This window comes from Miniopterus natalensis, chromosome 6 (assembly GCF_054644295.1).
Source record: "Miniopterus natalensis isolate mMinNat1 chromosome 6, mMinNat1.hap1, whole genome shotgun sequence".
NCBI lineage: Eukaryota > Metazoa > Chordata > Mammalia > Chiroptera > Miniopteridae > Miniopterus > Miniopterus natalensis.
In genome coordinates, this window is record NC_142086.1 from 79682269 (window position 1) to 79706262 (window position 23994).

General features: G+C 33.4%; 1 pseudogene; it reads right to left on the reverse strand.

Annotated features, from left to right (window-relative positions):
* Positions 1-17666: 17666 nt before the first annotated feature.
* LOC148092960 (small nucleolar RNA SNORA42/SNORA80 family) lies at positions 17667-17791 on the reverse strand (annotated as a pseudogene).
* Between the last annotated feature and the right edge of the window lie 6203 nt (positions 17792-23994).

Below are 23994 nucleotides of genomic sequence, written 5' to 3' on the forward strand. Positions count from 1 at the left end.
TGGCTTGAGGTGGTGAAAACAAATTACAATATACAGATGATGTATTATAGAATTGTACACCTTAAACCCATACAATTTTTAAACCAATGCCACCCATATAAATTCAATTAAAGTTAAGAAAAAAGAATAAAACTATTTCTCTCCATAGAATGGGGTACCTTTTTAAAGATGGTCAATCAATTAAATGCCTTGAGAAATTCCATTTTTCACATTTCTCTCTTTTTTTCCTGTACTATATATACATATAATAATATATATGATTTAGCTACATAAAATAAAATCCAGTCAATTTTTTACTTCATATATAGCTAACATCAGGCAATAACAGATCCATCCAACTATAAGTGGGCTGAACGTTCTCCATCACTGAAAGAACAAGTGAGTGCAACATCAACCAGAAGCCAAGTGTATTACCATCCATGTTGCATTCAGTTACAAAATATACTTAGTTTTACATATTACTCCAACATGCATTGCTCAGTACTTCTCCCAGAGAAGAAAATTATAATGCTTTTTCAGCTCTTGGCATAACCCACTTCCTAAAACTGATCTAAAGAAAAGAATTGTAGCAGCAGTACATTTATTTGACAAGCTAATTGAAATTGCACAATAAGTCAGTCTGATTTCCAAAGACAGAAAGGTTAATGGAGTGTGTTTCTCTAACACACTCAGCTATTGTACAATAGCTGAGTTTTCTTTACTGAAATAACTGTGATTTCCTACATTAGTAGTTACATTATTCAAGCAGCAAAGTTATATTTGAAAGAAAAATATAGTCATTATAAAATATACTCATTTTAAAATATACAATTCACACAAACTTTCTCTAAACACATAATGTCATGTCCTTGTCAAATAAAACCAAATGTGAAGTTCTTATTTTCCCTATTAAAAACTGTTGTGATTTCAGCTTCAGTGTATTTAGTGGGACAATACAACCAGAGAGAATTTTAGACAAGTGGTATTTAGTCTATTACCTTGCTGCCGTAAGCTCAAAACATGAGACTTTTTAATATACAATTCAGCTCTAGTTGAAAATAAATGCAAAGTATACGTCAATGACAACTTTTCCATGAGGATAACATTTAAAAATCAGGTGGCCAGAAAGGGAAGTTCATTTGAGAAGTAAAGCTGAGCTAGAAAAAAGACAATATTTATCAAAGACCTCACTCTGACTTTTTAATGCAGTGGTTTTTATGTTGAGAGAAGAGCAAGGTGCAGTCATTTCTCTAATCCACTTAGTAAGGTTTAGTGTAATTTAAGGGTATTTGTGATGTCTGTGAATATTAAATACATCACTGGGATTTATATAAACATTAAAAATACTACTTACTATTTTCGCATTACAAAAATAATGATATTAATATGGAAAGTCCTCAAAATAATTTATTCATCAGAAATATATGTCATATGGAAGATACATAGACTTTCAAAATATGTTTAAATAAGTCCTTATAGAGAGAAATCTTATAAATTCAATATTAGTGTGCTAGTTTCCGCATACGGTAACAACTGGGTAGCTTACAACAGAGATGTAGTCTCTCATAGTTCTGAAGGGTAGAAGTCTAAAATCAAGGTGTATACAGAGCCATGAGCCCCTAGAAGCTTAGGGAAGAATCATTCTTCGCATTTTCCTAATTTCTGATGGTTCCTAGCAATCCTTGGCCTTCTTTGGTGTGTCGATGCATCACTCTAACCTTTGACTCTGTTACCACATGGTGTTCTTCCTTTATGCCTGTCTGTGTCAACACATGGTTTTCTTATAAGCCATAAATATATATTACATTGGATATAAGGACATTAAGCAAAAACAATAACTTACTAGGCATTAAATTTATGACCCACCCTAATCCAGGGTGACTTCATCTTAATTAATTACATTTGCAAAGACCCTATTTCCAAATATGGTCACATGCGTGATATTTTGGGTGGACCTAAATTTGGAGGGACATGTCATACCACAATAGTAGCTATCACATATTCTTGAGGAAAAACTGCCACATAATAATAGATTTTATGACAATTACTTTTTTTCCACCAAAGCGAGTAATTATTTCACCGAAAGAAAGCTAATATGAAAAATCAATAATTAAATCAAATGGTCAGAGCTCATCTGTTTGAAACAGGGATCAAAGTCTGTAGCGGTTACTTATGATACCCTCGTAGCTCTCCCTCAACTTGAGTCTTTACAGAAGATACAAGAAAGAAAAAAACAAAAGAACATACAAAATGCTTAGCTTCTACTTTAGGTTTTAGGAAATAAACTAGTTAGTTTGAAAGCCAGTAGATTGTTAATTGTATAACTCTCAATTTATCTGCTGAAGGAAGAGAAAATAATTCTAAAACACTATAAATAGATTTTCTTTTTTAATAGTAACAGAATTGCTGACTACAGTTCCTGCAAACATAAAATTAATAATTTTAGCTCCTCTATCCTTTTTGGCATGAAGTGGTTCTATATTATATTGCAGGCATTCTGCCTTACCTTGGGTATTTTCAGAAAGTAATGAGAAATGTCCTTCAAGGATGTTTGAAGAACTAGAGATCAGAGAGCTAAAAGCCCTTTGATCTTTCTTTGAGTAAAGGAGATATCAAATTGGCAAATGTTACTATAAAATACAATAGCAATCCCATTAAATGAAAAAAAAAATTATATATTGGCATGATGCTCAATAGAAGAAAATAGAATTTATTATCATATAACCTTAATAACAATTCAAGCTCTACAGGAAAGCTAAAATCAACTGGATTATACAGCCTTTCAAGTCACTGAAGAATACAACTTCTCTCTCTCCATTGCTTTAAAGTTGTGCTAAAAAATTCATGAAATAACTTTTTAAAATGGAAAGAATCAATATTTTGTGTAGTTTAGCAATAGTCATTTGACATTAATTGATAATAAGAGTATTGGAGCAACAATGCTACTTAATCAAAAGCAGTCTTACATCCCTTAGTAGCTCCCAATGTGACAATAGCCAAGATGAGCAGTATTTCCAAATACTCAGTGATGTTCAAAGTCTCCAATTCCATTTTCTTGTATTTCAAAATAACAATTTATTCTTTAGAAAAAGGGATACATCTACTATGCTCTATTTAAAATTCAGATTTTTTTAGCCTTCTATTTCAAAAAGCTCTATATATTCATTCATTCATTCATTCATTCATTCATTCATTCATTCATTCATTCATTCAGCCAGCCAGCCAGCCAGCCAGCACATATTCTTTGCCTTTTCCAGAGGTTTCAGTCACTATTCTCAATCCCTCTCTCAGAGATACCTGAGAGAAGACAACAGACAAAAACCTCTGCCTCACGTAAACTACATTTTTGTATTGAGGCAGACAATAAAAACAAGAAACAAATTGTGTAGTATTACACATACTTGACGTACATTTATAAAAATGATTCTGGAATTGGGAATTGGCTGCACCACATGAGTTAATTAAAATTCCAACATGGGAGAAGATGATATTTGATCAACTATTTGAAAGAGGTAACAAAATGAGCTATAGAGATGTCTGTGGGAGAGCATTACAGGTAGAGGTACTAAACAGAGTAGGATCCCTGAGTGGTTACATGGAGTATGTCTTGTGGTAGAGTGTAGATGATAATAAATGAAGCCAGAGAGATGACAAGGGGCCCAGTCAAGGATGCAGCTATGTGTTCATAGTCATGCAACCAGTGACAAATTCTGAATATTCTGAGGTGCCATGAGCCATGCTACATTTGAGTAACAGCTTGTTTTCCATTAAATATTATGAATGCATTTATTTTCAGGTAACTTCATATACAAATGTGCTAGTATAGAAAATTAACTACTGTTATACGCACACACACATATACACATATTGGTTACAGTAGCAAGAGGAAACTAATTCATAAATCTACAAATTATGTGCAACAGAGGGAGACATAATCTTTACTATTCTGAACTACAAATTTGAAGTGAGATACCATCTCTGCTTCTAAGTCTGTGTGCTGTGCAGACTTCCTAAAAATATGTCAGAGGTGCAGAAACACTAGTGAACCTTGGAAAACTGTCTTCCAAAGAGGAGATTTTCAATCATAGTGTTGAAAGTGGCCTTTGGGTTCTTATTGCTTCTAGTAATATGTGAGAGGAGTGAGATAAAACAAAGGAAGAATGTTAAAATATTAACACTTAATGGCTTTGAAAATTCTCAGGTTTTTCAGATGGCAAAATATGCTAAGATTCTTAGGAAAGATCAAATCCATGATGCTGCTAAGACAAAGTAGGCCAAACATAAAGCTGAAGATGTGACTAAAAATCTTTTGTGGAGATCTCAGAAAGATCAAAGTTTACGTTAGATAAAATGCTCTCTGAAATGTAAAACACGTGTCTCATATATCCCTTCAGTCAAACATTAAAGATTTTAAGAAGCTTAAAATCATTGTCCCTTGGCCTTCCCAGATGAAAGTCAATTTGGGAAGAGTTTATTTCCAAGAAATTGAAAATGTGGCTTTTATGTAATGGCATGGACCTTAATAAGATTCACCACTTTTACAAGGAACTTTGTACTCAGATACATTACCAGCTTTAAAAGGCCAAAGTACAAAATAAAAAGAGGTCGTTTGACTCAGAATCCTACTGACAGTAAGCACACCAAGAAGCAACACATGCTATGTTTTAGGAAAAAGGAAGGAGGAATCAGGGTGGAACCAAGAGCTGAGAACAATTACCTACTTGTCGACCTTGAAATCCAACTTGAGAATCTACAGCACTTGCCTGGATGGATTTCAGAATTGTTTTGGACCAATGTCTATTTTTTCTTTCTATTTTCTCTTTTGAAGATATTATCTATGCTAATTTCATCATTATAAACAGGGTGTATTGGTGACAGATAACTTGTCATTTTAATTTCACAAGTGAAGAACTGTATTTGAGTGGTTGTACTTAAGGAACTATACCAAAGAAGCATCATCCATAATCGGACCTGTCTGAATTGAGTTGATGTAATGAGATAAGACTTTAGTGGGGGCCTTATGAGGAGGTGAGGGGCGTTGCTTGTTGGAAGAACATAAATCATTGAGGGCCAGGCAGGACTTTGTTTGCCAGCTTCCAACATGCTCCACTAATCCCTGTCCCATGGTCTCACACCCTTATGCAGTCCCATCCCATATTTTACCAGGGTTTGTCAATATGTGTGTTCTCTCTATCTCTCTGTTCTGTCTCTCCCTGTCTGTCTCCTGTGTCCCCCATGACCCTTTTTGTCTCTCCTTGTCTCTCTCTGGCAGAAATAGGCTGTCCTGATTTGAGCAGACATATGAAGAGACCCCTGTGTAAAGAAACTAAAATATCTAGGCAGAGCCCATGAGGAACTGAAGTCTGCCAACGGTCAGGTGAGGGAGCTAGGAAGCAGATTCCAAAGGTCTGGTTAAGGCTTGAGATGGCTGCTACCCCAGTAAGAGCTTAACTTGATCTTATTACAAGCTCAGCTAGAACCATCTGGCTCATTTTCTGCTAGATTCCTGACTGTCAGAAGCTGAGAGAAATGGAAAACATTCACTGTTTAAAGCTATAAAGTTCTAGGGTAATTTGTTATGCAGCAATAAATGACCTACTCAGTTTTGTTTTTCCAAATTACCATACTTCAAAACAGCAGTTATCACTTTAAGAGGCAGACATTCTCAGCTATAGAAAATGTGAAAATGTGAAATATCTTTTCAAATGATAACAGAAAATAATATAATAAATATATCAGACCAATAAAAATCAAATTATATAATGGTGCATGGCAAAACTCAATCATACAGCTTATTAAAAATAGGTTAGTGTAAAAATTATTCTAAATATTACTGAATATTTTTTTATTTTTACTTTTTATTTGCAGTCATTTGTTTTAGTACTGCTGATTCTGCTCTTTCTCTGAATTAAAAAGCAAATAAACACTAAACTGCTGAGTATGTGAAACATTAAAATGTGACTTATTCTTGCCCTCATTTCAGAGAAAAGTGGTAAAACACATGTAAAGTTTTCAGAATCTTTTTCAATTCATATTTTGAATTTTAGGGAAAAATAAAGGTAAATTTGCATGAAATTAAGGATCAGATGAAAACAGATTAAGAGTTTTAATTAATTGAAAATCATCCTGGAACATAAAAACAAATGACTATTTCACCACAGTTTATTAAGCAGTTATAAATACAGAGACAGTAAAACAAGAATTTTAATTTTAAAGCATGCTTTTTCTATTGGGAATAATTTTTTAAATATTTCTAATGCTTGGGTATAACCTTCTAAATCTGCAATTTAGAAAGAACTGCAAAGTGTCCATTTTCACTGATTCTTGCAAAACTCTTGATAATATGTAAGATTATTCTATTTTTTGCAACCAGTTACTTTTTCTATTATATGTCATAATTCATTAAAGTTGTTTTCATTTCATCTTAAATTTACTACAAGTGAGTGACTCCCTGGCCCCTTTGCTCCAAGGTGGTTTTGATCATTGCAATGCACTCATACATTGTTCCTGTAGTTCTGCAGGTGCAAAGATTTTAATTTTGAAATCATGTTATTAATTTATAGATTTTAACAAATATAAATTGACAAGGGATGAAAAAGAAAATTTAAAACCAAATGAAAACACACATACACAGCGTGTACACACTCCACAAATGAATCAAATGTATATCAAATGATTATGCAACACTGGGAGAAAAAAAATACAAGTAACACTGACATAATTTCAGTTGCCTCCCCCACAAAAAAAGAACCTCATATATATTTTGATCTAGACATTAGTTTATAGTTGGTGTAACACTTCTGAAACTACTTTTAGTGAACAGGTAAATATAATAATATTTTTTAGAGACAAATTTTTCACTGTGAGGGAAAAAGAGCACATATTTGAAATAGCAGAAGTTTAGATTGATATTAGATGCATCAGAATAAATGTGTAATTTAATATATCAAAAAAATATATGCACATATACATGTGTATAGATGTATGACTATGCATGCATATCAATATATACATATGATAATATATATACATACATGATACATATATGCATATATAAAATGTCAAAATAATCCATAAGGCAGCTTGAAGAGGCTTCCACTGGCCACATTAGGGACAATTTGAACACCACACAGATAATGACGTTGTATTTTAAAAACTGAATAAAAATAACTCAGTTCATATTGCGATAAAAATGAAATACAATGACCCCATTGACATGTATATGGGTGCGCAACTCTAGCTTGATTTTTTTTACTAAGTATGAAAAAATGAACTAAGCTGTAGTTTATCAGGGCTAAACTGAGTGTAACTGATCCTTGATGTCACTCAGAAGGCATGTGCCTTAGTATGAGTGACTCACCTCTAAGTGGCCTGTAATTAAAACAGGAAAGCCACATACATGCTCCAACCTCATGTTCATAATTTCTGTAGCAGAATCATTTCAACATGAAAGCAGGCATTTGACCACTGCCATATTTTCACATTTTACCTACAGTAAAAATTCAGTTTGCTTCTGAAGAAATTTACTGACTGACTTTGTATAAATATGTTTATCTCCTTTCCTCACCTTTCCTCCCCTCTTTCTCTCTCTTTCTCTCTCAGTAAATTTAGGTTATTTGAATTCTTATTTTTTATATAATCTTTCATCATGTACCTAAGTAGATCTGAAAGTTCAGGGAAATGGCATATGCATTTAAATAGTTGCTGGGGTGTGAAATTACAACTTTGATGGTCGTTTTAACTCACTATTGACATTCCGAAAACCTTAGCTGAGGCTTGTGGCTCCATCTGCACGTGGATGGTTGACTCCTCAAAGAAGGGCATGTGAAAATTGCTTCTCCTGCTTTTCTTTTTTAATCAAAATAATATTTTTTTTCACTGAATGAATATTGAAATTTGGATATCCAGAAATCCCACACTGTGATTCCTCTCAATAAAGTGTTTTGAGGGCAAAATATTTATTTCTGTTAAATGTCCTTAGAGCAAAATTTTCAAAAGAACTTTGAAATTCTGATTAGCCTTAGGGGAGACAAAAGTCTTTAGAAGACTAAACCTATCCTCACATTACAGGGCCTGGAGCACTGTGATTGTATCATCAAAGACATTGGAAGCTTAAAGACAGCTGTCACTCAGTTCTGGCTCTAAGCTGCCAACCTGTTTACACAGAAGCTAAGCATGTGCCAGAGCAGATCTACTCTGCTTATGCTTTGCAGCCTCTTTGAACATTACTGTTTCTACCCAGCTCTGTTTATTTTTTCTCTGCATTCTTCTTTTTCCTTTAACTGTACCAAAGTCCTACCTTCTCCTAATTTATATTTTACAATATTAGTTATTTAAAATAAACATTGTCCCAATTGTTTTCTTAGATCCTTACCCTATTTTTTTAATTATATGCTAATGGAATTAAGCCTGTGCAACCAGTTAAGAATGTCATGAGTTTTTTGTTTGTTTTTGTATCTAGTCTCACAATGATTGTTTGCTATTTTATTTTACTATAGCAAGAGCCTGCCCAGTGAAATGAAGAATTATTCTATGAAATAAAGTTGCAGATATAATGTTGAATTGGTCTATTATAGACCTTTCCCTTTAAAGATTATAATACAAGTTTAACAAATGCTAATAACTAAATTCCTCTGAAAAATATTTTACACTACAACAGAGAAAAACTAGCTTATCTTATTGTAAATATATTTTCAATTCTATATTTACTTAATGTATATATGTTAAATCGTACTTTGGTAGATGATTTGAATCAGCTATCTGCTCATTAGTGTCCTACCACAGGGGTCTTCCCATCTTGATTCTCTAAGAGATATTCTATTTATCAGACTGTACCTTTTGAGCCTCAGTGAGTAATGATATTTTTCATTATTTCTGAGACATACAACCGAGGAACTTGACACAATTTTTTTGAATGAGTGAAATGAGAATGTTTCTACCATTATTAAGCTGATTTGTGTTCATTTCTCTCTTTAAAGCAGGTTCAGCACAGTGACCTCCATGCCCGTTTTTTCCCCAGGACAGGACAGGAGAGCATAAGGTTTGTATAGCTCTAAATATAGATATTGTTGGGAAGAGAAAGGATTTGTTAAATCAATTCACTGTGTATTGAACTTGTCACATATTAAACTTAGAATCCTCTCAAGGTATAACAGACCTTTGACTTTTGCTAAGGAACTACTGCTCTGAAATCTCTCACACCATCTTTGAATGTTACCATGTCATCATTAAATATTAAAGAAAAATCTACTGAACCAACTTAGTCCCAGGGCATTATGGAGAGAATGAAGTGGTGTGACAATATATGAAATGCAAAAGTCATGTTCTTCTACCCTTTCTGTGATTCCTCCTTATCACTAGGGGTATTAATGAATTAATTAGTTTAATGGAAGGCAGGATTTTTATCTAAAATGGAGAGAAATATTTGATGAGAGGGGGACTTGTGTGTAAGTGTATGTGTGTATGTGGGTGTGTGCTTGTGTTTACTTATCTAAATGATTTGGTTTGATACTCTTTGAGGCATTGCCATCCAAGATGTGGATCACTGTTTAATTTGGGAATAGTAATCATTATCTGTAAATAATCCTCTCCTACTTTTATTTTTTAACTTTCTTTGATGTGAGCAATGAACATAACCCCGCAGGGAGCTACCCATGTTGTGGTTAGTTCTAACACATCAAAGACCAAGAGAAAATCTTAAATGTTTCCAGAGGGATAAATGCTCAACACCTAAAAAGAAGTATGAGGAATAAATATAGTAATGCTGACTGCAAAAGGAAAATAGAGAATTATTTTAAGTATATTACAGACTATGAAATTCAATTTAGAATTACTTTGTAGTAAAACAGTCAATCAAAATGACAGTGAAAAAATCAAAATAAAAGAATACTTAGAAAATTTACATAAAAGTTCTTTATTGAGTGAGGTTTAGAGGAATTATTTAAGCGAAACAACAAATAAATCTGGGAAGAACTCAATGTAACATGGTAAGTAATAGAAAGTAAATATTTTATTGAAGTGTATACTTATCTTGAGAAGCTTATCAGAGAAAGTAGGAGAGAGAGGAAAAAAAGAGGGAAGAGGAATTTATTCACAGTTAGAAATTCCATATGATACTAACAATTGACAAGGGTCTGGGAGTGGAAGACAAAGTGAGTGTGTGCTAAAGAGTTTTCTTGTTTGCTGAGCGCATTTAGATTTAAGTTCAAATTTGTTTTAGGGAAATAGGGAGAGAGATCACTGGTTTTCTTTTGGGACGATGCTGGATTTTTTAGTTAATATCCCTAATCCAACCCTAACCCAAACCCTAACACTAACCCTAACCCTCACCCTATTACGCTACTCCATAGGGTTAAAGGTCATCATGTAGGTGTTTGTCCACTGCAGATGCAAATAATTTTTTTCTGGTGGAAAAGTTATTTCAAAAGCTTATGGTTGCCCGGCCGGGTGTGGCTCAGCAGTTGAGCGTCGACCTGGGATCCAGGCGATTGGGGTTCGATTCCCCGTCAGGGCACATGCCCAGGTTGTGCGCTTGATCAATGACTCTCTCATCATTGATGTTTCTATCTCTCTCTCCCTCTCCTTTCCTCTCTCTGAAATCAATAAAGATATATTAAAAAAAAAAAAAAAAAGCTTATGGTTTACGGCCCTATAAATTATGTCTTATAAATCAGAATTTCATATAATAATGAAACCTTCAAAAAGTGATGGCTGATTCTCCACTTTTCTTTCCAACTATTGTACAAAGTTTCTCTTTTGGCCAAACCTAACCCAGAACCCAATAAGAAGGTTAAATAGAATATTTTTCTGATCTATGTAAATTGATAAAATTAGAACACTAAATAACTTGATATAATTCTTATAAATCTATGTGTTTTTTCAATACTAATTCAGCTTGTTCATTTTAATTTAGGACTATATTTCCTGGAATTTCCATAATATTTGATATTTAATTATAGAGCTATGCTGCTATTTATTAAGACATTTGTTAACATGTCACCTGTGCTTTTTGAAGTAATCTGTATTAATAATATAGACATTATTGGCTTTATTCATTGACATACTGTGGCTCAAAACAGTATACTTTATGGTCAATTAATCAGGTAAAATTTTAAATGAACAGTATGTTTTATGAATCTAGCAAAACAAATGGATTATAATATTTCTTTTTTTAATTAATATGTTTTTTATTGATTTCAGAGAGAGGAACGGAGAGGGAGGAAGGGAGATAGAAACATCAATGATGTGAGTCATTGATTGGCTGCCTCCTGCACACCCCCCTTTGGGGATCAAGCCCACAACCTGGGCACGTGCCCAGATTGGGAATCGAACCACGATCTCCTGGATCCTAGACTGATGCTCAACCGCTGAGCCACTCCAGCCAGGCATGATTATAACATTTCAAAATAAAATGTTACTCAACATTGCTAGTCATTAAGAAAATGCAAATTAAATCATGAGATTCTTCATACGCACAAAGGTAGCTCTAACCAAGGAGACAAACAGTAACGCACGTTGTCAAGGTTGTGGACAAAGCAGAACCTTATCCTTTGTTGATGAGAGTATAACATAAGGTAACCACTCTAGCAATTGTTTGTCAGTTTCTCCAAAGCCTAAAATAAAACTACCATATGATCCAGGAATTCCATTCTGAAGTATCTGTCAAAGACAGATGAAAACATATGTCTACAAAAAGACTTGCATGGAAATGTTTTCAGCAGCATTAGTCATAATAGACGAAAACTGTAAACACAACAGAGAAAAACTGTTAATGTCTATCATCTGGTTTACGGTTAGATGATAGTATATCCACAGCATGGAACACTATTCAAAACAAAAACAAACAAACAACTGACACCTGCTGCCTCATGGGTGAACCTCAAAACACATTGTGTTACATAAAAGGAGCAACACAGGAGACTGTATATTCTATAAATGCATTTACTACAGGAAATGGCCACAAAAAATAGGAAATAAACAAAAGTAGATTAGTGGTTGCCTGGGTCTGAGCTGGAAGCAAGAATTAACTGCAAATAGGCAAGATGGATAGAAATGGTCTGAAACTGATTTCTAGTAATGGTGTAACCACTTGGTAAAATAACTATAAATTTTTCAGTTTTTCATGAAAATGATTATGTGTGATATTTAAAATATATCTCAGCAAAACTTATTTAAAAACAAATAAAACTATTATGCCCAAAATATTTGCATGTCCTATTTTATTTTTCTCTCTACCATCAGCTGCCTCAAGATGGACGTGTGAAAGTTTCAAAGAAGAGGGAAACCCTGTTGCTCTAATCAACACTCATCTTTACACAAAAATAAGTTGCTATGTCATTTGTGCATTGATAAGCAGACACTGCTGCAAACATACCTGAATGGAAAAGAAAAATTCCTCCAACAGGATCTCAATATTAACGTTGAAAATTAAATTTTTTATATAAATTATAACACTATAAAGATGATAAAACTCCACCACCTAGATCATCTTGATATTAATGGTTAAAATATTCAAGAAAATTCTAAATGCTAACAACAACAACAAAAAAGCAGGTAACAAAGGAAAACAGGCAGAAAGTATGAAGACAAGTCACAGGTAAGGAAAAAATGAATAATTAACAAGTATGTGAAGACTAAAAAATCAAAGGCACACATTGTATAACAATGCTAAAAAATAATCTCTTTAATTTTAACTTTAATTCTTTAGAAATTTAGCCAAGTAATAGTTTATATAATTTATAAATCAATTAATGATATATAAAATAATTTTTGGTTTTGCATGAACTTGTTAAAAGTATGTAATTGTACCTATTCCCCATGATATCAAAACTTAGTAACTGTCTCAAAATGCATGCAGATTTTTACTTTTTTTGGTATTCTACTCTTTGGACATATCATAATATACACATTTATTATTTGTCAAATAAAAATCACTAAATAAGTAGCATTTAAGTATTATTTTCTTCATAAACTAATTTAATATTTTATCCACTAATTTTTAATACTGCAATGAAATGGAGATAAAGAACTGCCATGATAAGAGATATGCACTGAAATCTGTCAGATGTGAGCAGACTGTTAATCTCTCTTTTATTCCTCCAAGCTGTCCTCTCTAGGCCTTAGCTTTTCTAAATAAGGAATAAATTAGGTTTCCCAAATGTTTAAGTGAATAGCATATTAACTAAATTTATGTCAGTGCCCAGTAATGAATATTGAAAATGAAATAATAATTATGTCTTATGTATAGGAAACTCAATACAGTAAAATATAGCTATATATTTGGCCTGACCCTGGGACCATGATTTTGTATGTAGTACAGTAATCAGAAGTCCATAAATTAAATTTTATTTAATTATATAAGTTTTGGACATTTGTTTATAAATAATGTGTATGTACTTCTTGAAGAATATTTCTCACTTCTCTTTAGTTTTAACAATATTTTTCTAATATTTGTACAGCATTTGTATTATATATTTAAAACAATACATACCATAACATTGAGGAATCAATATGCCATTGCTTACATTTACATTATGGAATTACATTATTAATAAATTGCCAAAAATGCATTTACATCCACACATATTCTGTTTTTATTTATATATTGGAAACAATTTCAGTATAAACTTTTTTCAACATAAATTTTCTTATAAGAATTCTTTAAGAGCAGAATGTTTTAATCTTATAAAACTGGTATTTTACATAGAAATATCCTTTTAAAGCCATAATTCTAGATTATAACATCTAGTCTTTGATGTAACTTTAAAGAAGAGACCATGCTGTGACAAAAATAAAATTCGTGAAAATCTATCATTAATTTGTTCCTTTGTGGTCATTCATTTATATTTGCAGTTTGTACAACGGGATTATCTTTTAAACAGAAATTTTAATAACATCTCCTGCAACCTTGACTAATTAGAATCTTCAAAACAGTTTCTTAAAAATTTCAAAGGAGCCTTTAACCTTGACCAAGGACAGTGGCCCATTATTCTCAGTGTAGCAGTTAGAGCCCACTGACAGTGCTAACATCATGATTTGACAGGGCCTATTGGCTTCATTGGCGAGAATGGAGAATATGTTAATACAAATCTTAAGTGAAAAACAAACTACAAATTTGGTAGTAAATACTTTATAAATCATGTCATAAAACATATCTAGTATAAATAAACACCAATCATCTGTGTAATGTAGGAAATTATATTACTTACCTTAGAGAGTAATTGGTGAGATCCTGTATAAAGTACATAGAATAGTGAAAGTGTCCCTCAAAATCCAATTAATTTATATAATTAATATTGTAAAAATATATTTTTGTATATTTAGATCAGCAAATTCAGGGAACAATGCAGTATTATTATTACTGTGACCTTCTAAGCTAGGTAATTTTTATGTGATATGTTAATTCACAGTGATGCTATAGACTATGCATTGCTCTTATTTTACAAATTAATAAACAACAGCGACTTACCGTGGTAAACAAATAGTAATGACTAATAATGATGTTCTTCACTTGCATTAGAATGTCCATTTTAAGACTGTGTTTTGCCAGCCTTGATAGATATCCATAATAAAACTGACAACTACTTTTACTTATGGTTTCAGGAAAACAAAATAAAGTGAAGTGCTAATAAATGACCTTGAATGAAGAGTTAGAACTCTACAGTTATTACTTTGAGTCAGACTCTTATATAACCAATTCAAAATCTTTTTTCTTTTTTTTTTTTTTTTTTTTAAAGATAGGACATTTTATTAACTGGTCAAAATAGAAAAAAAAGTTCTAGATAATGTCAAACTTTACAAACAATAAAGCTATATTTACACATTAAATACAATTACTATCTATATGCAAAAATATAAAGCTCTATTTCATACAATAAAACCCAAAATTATTGAAAGCGGGGACTTGAACAGATATTTGTACATCTATGTTCATAGAAACATCATTCACAACAGCCTTAAATGGAAGCGACCTAAGTGTCCATCAATGGATGAATGGATAAATAACATCTGGTATATACTTCCAACAGAATATTAGTTAGCCTTAAAAATGAAGGAAAGTCTGGTACATGCAACATCAGTGAACCTTGGAGAAGAGATGCTAAGTGAAATAAGCCAGTCACAAAAAGGACAAATGTTGATTCCACTCAAATAAAGTACCCAGAGGACACAAATTCATAGAGACAGAAACTACAGGGGCGGTTTCCAGAGGCTGAGGGGAGGGGCAACAGGGAGACAGTCCCTAAAGGGCACAGAGTTTCAGTTGACGAAGATGAATGTATTCTGGAGATGGACAGTGACGATGGCTGTACAGCAATGTGACTAGACTTAATACCACCAAACTCTACACTTAAAAACAGCAAATACGGTAAATTTTATGTTATGTATTTTAACCGCAATAAAACAAAAAAACAGAACAAAGAGAAACTCAACACACACACACAATGCCTTTCCTGTTCTCTAATTAAAATCCAAACTCCTTTAGAAATTCAAAAAGTCATACGTCATCTGGTCCTTGCCTGGCTTGCTAAGCTAACTTCATAACTCTGTCTTTCTTTCCTTAATCCTGTCTTTGTTTCTGGTGCTTGAGATTTCTTTCTGTCTCATGACTTTGATTGCTGTTTTCTACCCTCAAACACTATTTTTCTGGATGTTCTTTTAGTTGGCTCATTTTCAATCTTCAGTCTCAGCTAAAATACCATTTATACAGGGAGACTATGGTAATCAACACTCTCCCCCACTCACACGCAAACACACACCGGTCTCCCGCCTCACATACAAAACAACACAGCTTTGGGATTGCCCAGTATGTTTCCTCTACAGTGTTCACCACAGTGCAAATGGGCCTTCATTTATTTCCTTTTTATTTATATTTTTCTTATTCAATATGAATAATATCAAGTCCTGAAAATCTTGTTTATCTCCTTTCATACAGTATCTCCAAATTTTAAAATAGATTGTCAGTTAACACTATTTCATACCATATATGTTCCATAAATGACATTATTTGTTACAGGGTTTTTCGTTGTTGCTGCTGTTTTGGTTTTCTAATGTAACAAATCCATACTTGTTTATTTTAGCAGTCTTTTCACATACTCATTTATGTTATCTTTAAATTGAAAGATAATCCCAGTAATTTATATGTTTCTGGGTTTTAATTACTTATTTTTAACTGATAGAGTTTCAATTGTACTTTAAAACAAAAGTCTGATCTAATTAACATTAAGCTATTACTATGAATGTAAGGCCTTAAAACTTATGCAAGACTATATTTTAAAGAAAATCTGATTTAATGTCCATATCCCTTTAACATACTAATCTACAAAAAGCACTGAATGCTCAGAATACATGTAAATATTTAATTTTACTTATACAGCATTATTAAAATCACATAAGAATTGATTTGTCAGATTAAATGTGCATATATACAATCTTCATAAGACTACTGTTTCAGGAAGAAACAGGTAAAAATGTGTCTCTTTTGAAAGGAAATGCACTAATACACTACATTTTGTGTTTGGCGGGCATTTTGAAATAAAACCAATCTGGCAATACTGATATCAGAATCTGGGTCACAAAGTCATGTGAGGGCTTATGTATTTCAAATCTATGGGTACATGGTAGACCAAGTCAAATCGACAGTAGTGATTAATTGGAGAACTGAAGGGTATATAATTTACCTAAAGTAACTTCTGTTTATTACAAATACTCTGCTCATCAAGTAAAATAAGTCTATATAATGTATTCTATTATATCTATAAACTTATGTATATCTAAGTTAATAGAAAAATTAGTAAAACTTTCTATATACCTGTCACATGGTGAATGTGTTACATAGCCTGTCATATGGAGAAATTTAGGTATCAGTTATTACTATGAATTATAAATTTTGTATTGGAAAATTAAATAAGACTTCAAAATTTATTCCAAGCATCTCCTAACAAAACTTTAAGTTCAATATATAAATGGAGTACTAAACATGAGGTTTTCTTACATCTGACATTGTAATGTCTTTATCAAAATTCATATTAATTTACCAACATAAAACCTACTTAGATATCAAATATAAGAATAAAAAGCAAATGGTGACTCCTTTTATTATACACAACAGCACTTGGACGCTACAGCATGTTGCCATTGTTAAGAAATGCGCTAAAGGACATTCATCTTATGAATGAGTATTTTCATGAATCAATTCTCCATATTTAAAACAACTGTTAAGTTATTTAGCTGACAAGTGAGGCAATTGTTTCATCTTACAAAGTTCTTCATTATTTTTCTTTAATGCTTCTCAACTCTTTTTTGTTCTAAAATGTTTCTAGAAAAATCAAATTTTGCCTGTTTAACTTATCAAATTGCTAAAATTTATCCAAGTTCCAACTGCTTGTAATTGATCAAACTCCATTAAATGCTAAAAATAAGATTTTAACACTACTTATTTTCTCTCCTGGATGTTTAGCATAATAATGCCACTTTAAGAAAATGTCTTCTAATTCTCCGTCTTATAAAAGAAAACAAGTCTTCACAATTCCTGCTTATTGATCTATGGAAGACTTATAAAGCAGCTGCCTATCATATATGGCAGACCAAATGAGAGTTTCAATGTCTCTTATGCTAATATATTAAAGGCTCAAGGAGTGAGGGAAATTCATTGAGACTTTAATGAATACTGTGATTTCCCCCCCCCCCCCCACTGTGTGACTGGTTTCAGTGCCTGCTGCCTAAAGGCAGAGGCCAGGCAATGGTTCAAGGCCACAGTTTGCTCTGGCATGGGCACTATGAGAGATCCAGATGGGTGGGCTTGTGAATACTATGATTTCTAAAGAAAATAATGCAAGCCCATTGTTAACAAGACTTGTGAACACCAATGCCTTAAGTAAAAAAAAATAATAATAATATCTTTTAAATGTATAGCATAATACAATAGTTTCTATTTCAAATGCATGACTTACCAAATATTAAGATATATTTAAAAAGTAAATGAAGATTTAACAATAAATATTATATATATGTACAAAGTAGAAGAGCTCTACAATATATTGTATTATATCTGTATGCTTATATATCCAGATTAATAGAAAATTAAAGGAATATACACACACACACATACACACACACACACACACACACACACAGATGTCTCACTGCCACTGCACAGCAACATGAGGGAGTATCATACCGCATATTGCTAGCCCAGAAATAAGTCAATACTCAAAATTGGAAGTACAGTTTATGCTGATTGGCAACCTTAATTCCATCTGAAGTCTTTCTCTGGATTATCTCTGTGGGTCCAGTGTAATCACAAGGGACCTTATAAGAGGCGGGTACAAGAGGGTCTGAGAGGAGATGCGACAATGAAAGCAGAGATGATAGATGATAGTTAGATGATAGGGATAGATATTTGAATATTTGTATATACATACATATGTAATATGTAATTTATTATATGTACATAAACCAAGGAATGCAAGCGGCCTCTAGATTTAGGCAAAACAAGGAAAGGGATCCTCTCCTAGAACCTCCAGAGAGATTGCAGCCCAGACAACCTGCTTCAGGCTCTGACCTCCAAAACTATACTATAATAATTTTATGCTGTTTTAAGCCACTAAATGTGTGGTAATTTGTTACAGCAGCAATAGGAAACTAATACTCCCACCCACCAAATTATATAGTTTCAGTGGATGGCATATAATTGGAGTAGAAATGAAGCCTGGAGCTAACTAAGAGGACACTGCCTGATAGAGCCAGCTCTTAACTGTTCTTTCCAGGCTTCCTAAATGTACGTGTCCTTGGGCCAGAGCCCTGAGAAGCAAGCCTCTAATTTTAGTATAAATGTCAGTACACTTTCATTGATCTTCCAGTATAAATTTAAGAAATGTATCTTGAATATTCAGGGATTCCTAATGTTGCCAAAAACAAGTTTCAAAAGACATAGGCATTCAGACAGAGTCAGAGAAGCCTTGTTAGTCCTGAGTCCAAATGGCATCAGGGGTTATTTTCTTTAGTGTTCATTTGGCAATTCAGCTTCTAGGAGTCAGGCGCTTGCCATTGCCACATTTTCTAAAATAATCGGATAGTTTGGCCTGACTGAGATATGAATTTCTCCTTCCTTTGGGAAAGAACTGCATCTTTAAAAATAACCTTTCATCTTTTGCTTATTCAGCCCTTCTTTTACATAAAACTTCCTCCCCAGGTCACTGACATGCTGACACCTAACGAGCATGTCCAAGGCTCTGGTTGTCTTTAGAACTATGTGGAATTCCCTTTCCAGAAATAAGGTCAGTTTTCATGGTCAGTTAACCTTGTTTTGCTTTGCTTAAGATTATGCAGAGTTTGATACAGGCACTTAAAATGCTCACTCTTGTCTGCCCTTCCTAAGGAGTCTCTTAGTATTAATAGGGATTATAATATCAGCCCCAGAACGTAACTGGCTACATTCATAAACTCTTACCTCCCTTTTGCTGGACATTCAGTGTTTGAAAACATTCTGAAGTTACCTTTCAAAAATGATCTGGTCAGCATCCATTGGAATTCAGGATATGAACAGTGAGTTGAAATTCCACTCTCATCTCTGCCTTAAACCATTTCCAACAGGGCCATAGACATCTGCCAAAATGAATTCACTACAATTCCAGGAGTTTTAATAGTCCCATTATGCAGACCCTCCTTGGCCTAAGATCTTAGCAAACCCAGATGCAGTCCCTACATTAAATGGGTACAAATCATAGTTTATAAGCTCTGGGAGGTGAGATGTAGTGCTATTGTATTTTTTTTTTTTTTTCCTGTCAGTCAATTTTATTTTGGCTTTAAAGAGAACATGGCTACAAGCTGAGGGTGAATTCAAATTCAGTCATGCTAGTGGCTATCTCTGTCTGGGCTGAATTTGGTTAACAAATCAAAATAGTGCATAGATGTAATTCTCTAAACTGAGTCCTAGTTCCTAAAAGTTGGGTTTTTCATATTAAAGGAAAATTGCTCTACACAATGCTAACATCACAAGCCTGTAATACTTCTAAACATATTATTAAGCCTTTCATCTTTAGTTTAGTATGTTTGTTCTAGATGAAGATAAGCTTCAGATATAAACAGGGTATTGCCTGCTTTGTACATTTCCCTACTTAAGATTTTATTTGAAGTTACCTGTTTTAGATGACAAGATAAAATTTTTACACTAATAAAATTAGGGCAAGTGTTACTATTTTATGTGTATATTGAACCAACAAAATCTTGTCCTTTCACTCCCCATAGGGGTCAAATAAACAGAAATTTAACCTCTATTCCATTAATGGTACCTGCTCTGTGTTCATCTGTACTCCTCAATAAAAATGTCACTCAGGCTCCTGCATCTCTGCCTCCGTTCATGACACCTAGATACCTATTTTAGGCTGATGAGCATAATGAAAAGTCACATTGAGTTTAAAGGGTATGTAGAAGCCAGTAATTCTCACTTTTACTCCCCAGTGTTTCTACTCCCCCAAATGTTTGTTGTTGTTTGTTTGTTTTCTCTTAGGCTCTGCTTTCTGGGAACTGAAACTAAGATACATCAGTTTGGTAGTTAATGTCCTGATCTATTGCATTTTACAAAAAAATCTATACCAATCCATGGCATGTGATATTAGTACCAGAATTTCATTAGCTTATTAGTCCCCATTTTGAAAATTACAAAGCTTCAAAGTGCTCCCCCCCACTTAAAAAAAAAAAGCCTTCCTACTATCATAGAGAGTTGCTAGGAGCTGGTTGCGCTAGAATATGTTCACCCTACTGTTCGCCTACTCTCATGGGCACTGTGCTTTTATATTAATGCTGTGTTGCTGAGCCACTGACACTCTGTGAACATGAAAGATGCTGCTGCTCTAATCCATGAGTATGCACATAAATGCCCTACTAAAATATATATATATATATATGTATATATAATGGCTTCTCTAATTTTTCCATCTAGTGACTATTTTATATGAATTAGGATTAGGCTCACCCAATAGAAACTGCAAATAATACGACTTTAATAAGATTAAAGTGTACTTTTATGTTATGTTTACAAAGAAATTCTAGTCTAGGATTTGTGAGGGTAGTGTGGAAGGGTCGTGTGAAAGCCACAACCCTCTTCTCTCAAAGCCACAATAGCCTCATCCTCAGGAATGTCCTCTGTCTCACGGGACAACAGGGCTGCTTGAGTTCCAGCCATCAAAGACTATTCCAACCAGCAGGAAAGGGTATAGAAAAGCAAGCAGTTCTAATTCTACAGTAACCCAGCGGGTCTTGGATTCTGCACATTTTCCGTTAAGTCTATTATCTAAATTTCATGACTTTGAGAAGAGTAGAATTAAGACACTCAAATCAGAAACTAAGTCCCATGTTTCCTCTCTCATTCTCTCTTTTATCAGAACCGAATTCCCCATATCGGGCCTGCTGCAGGAAATGAGTAGTAGGAGAAGGGTGGCAGGGGGAAAATGAGAATAATGGAAATAAAAATTCTATCTCAGCAAATAATGTTTATTTAGGACAATCATTTATTATACACTAAACCCACAGATTTTTTTCAAAAGCCAAGATGTTGATATACTTGTTTTACAGCTCTGGTGTGTGTCATTGAAATATTTAGTCTCAGTGTATTCAGGACATTCAGGCAAATGTGTCCCAGATTTGTCAAGAGGGGGTAAATAAGCAGTAGAGATGAAACACATTGATTTATTTTCTGCCACATCTGTTTCCCAGTATTTGTAACTATACAAGTGTACTGCTGAGTTGATATAATCAAAGCTGGGCAAAGCTTATAAGACCTCCAAAATCTACAGATAAAAACTCATTTAGCTCTAAAGGTAACAAAACATGCAATTAGTTGGTGCTTAACAAGGAGTGTATTTATTTTTTATTGTTCATTTGCATTGCTGAGTTCCACCACCCACAAATCTTTTTTCAGCGAGTGGCACAGTGACAGAGATCAGGCATTTTCAATTTTGAAAAAGGAAATTCTAAAGTTAATTCTAAGCCACCTAAGTGATCAACAGAGTAAAACTTATGAGCACTTGTCACGGACCAGAGCTATCAAGGTACCTGAACTAAAAGGAAAGCAGAGATATTTGTGGAGTAAGCACTCTTATGGTGCTGAGAAAGACGGGCAAAATCGCTGGAAAGTTCAGTTATTGAAGAAGGTTTTTGATTAGAAAAGCTAATGCCGGACTTGACTTTTGTGCCCTCACTTTGCAGTTATCTCTGAAGTGCCCAATGTACACATGAAGGAATGCTGCTGTTCCATAGAAATGTGTGAATGAAAAGATAGGAGGATGTCCTGAATGATATTCTAGTAAACCCACTTCTTGTGATAACCTGAGTTTTGTATAGTTAGTTATAAATTGTTCCTTAATATCAAGGCTTTTAGAATTCTCCTTTTGCCTTGGAGGGAAAGATAAAGCTTCTCTCAACATATATGCACACATACAGTCATGTGCATGCAAACGTCTGTTGCAGATAATCACCCTCAAAATATCTTCTTAGTTCTCACGTTAAGATAAAAAAGTTGGTAAGACTCCAAACAATGATCTTTCGCATTTCTAGTCTGAAAGAGGAGAATCTATTTATGCAAATATGCACTCAAAGCAGAAAGGCATAAGATGAATTCTCTTCAGCTGAAGTTTCTCTATCTTTCCACAGTGCAGAACACATTTCAAATGGAACACTGAAAATAACCTTAACACCCTGCTTACATCAGGATTAATGATTGCACTGAAGGGCTCTTCCTCAGTGAAGCTCTCTCTCCATGCCTCCCTGCCTTCCTGCTATGGGCTGTCACAGAAAATTGATACTTAACAAAGAACCTATATATATCAGAAATTATAAAGCAAGGTCAGATAACAAAAAAAAAAAAGTCATTTATCTGATGAATTTCATAAGGCTTCTGACGGGGACGGTCTTTTCACATCCTTGTGAAAGTTAAAGATATGACCCAGCAGAGGCCCTATGTCATGAAGACTGAAGACGGGGAGAGTTAGGTCTGAATTCAGGCTCTGTCACTTCCTAGGTGGGAGGAAATGGGAAAGATTTTCTTTGTTGTTGTTGTTTTTCCTGCTGAATCTCATGTTTCTCATTTATAAAATGAGCATAATGGGATTAAATAATACATTTTAAGGCCCTGTCATAGTTTCTTCTACAAAATATTTATTAAACAAATTATGACTATAATTATGATATTGTATAACTTTGAATATAAGCTTACAATTTTCAGTTGATAGAGATTGGAACAGAAGATTGGCTATTAGGGTAGAAGATAGATTATCTATTATAAGATACCTTTAAAACAGCCACTAAACTCAAAAACTCTCACAAATTCCAAAATAATATCACCAATATATGTATTAATTTTGCTGTATAGAAATATGGTCTTATAACTCAAAGAGATCTTAAAGATGAATTCTCTTTTTCAAGTACTGTATGAAAGAAGGGAGGCAAATGATGAGAAATATGTCAATTCTTTCAACCACTATTGAGCACATTTGTGCCTAGTATGCATTACTTTGGAAATACAAAACTAGATAGAATGTGACACTTTTTCATAATCAGTTCATACAATTATTAAGAGAAAAATTCAGAAGTATAGGCCATATCCTGGAAATGGACCCAATATTCTTGATCTCATAATGTTGTATGAGGAAAATAATTTTCTTAGTTGGTTTTTAATGAAGACAGTTGATTTTAATCTATGGTACACTCTCTTATCATTGAGAAGCATTTTATTTATGAATTCCTATGATAAACACTCCCATCCTTTTACCCACATGGAGTAAAATAAAATATTTATATTTATTCATAAAATAACAGTATATTGAAAATATTTGCTTATAATATGGTAGAAGTTTGTATAATTTTGCTAGAGTAAAAGAATATAAATTATGTTAATTTTTATTGTTATTTGTTGTTAATGAGAGAATATGATTTTAAAGTCAACTGCCTTGATTTTAATACACATGCCACTTGCCCATAATAATGGAACACAGTGTGTGTTTTCCAGTATGTATGTGAGAG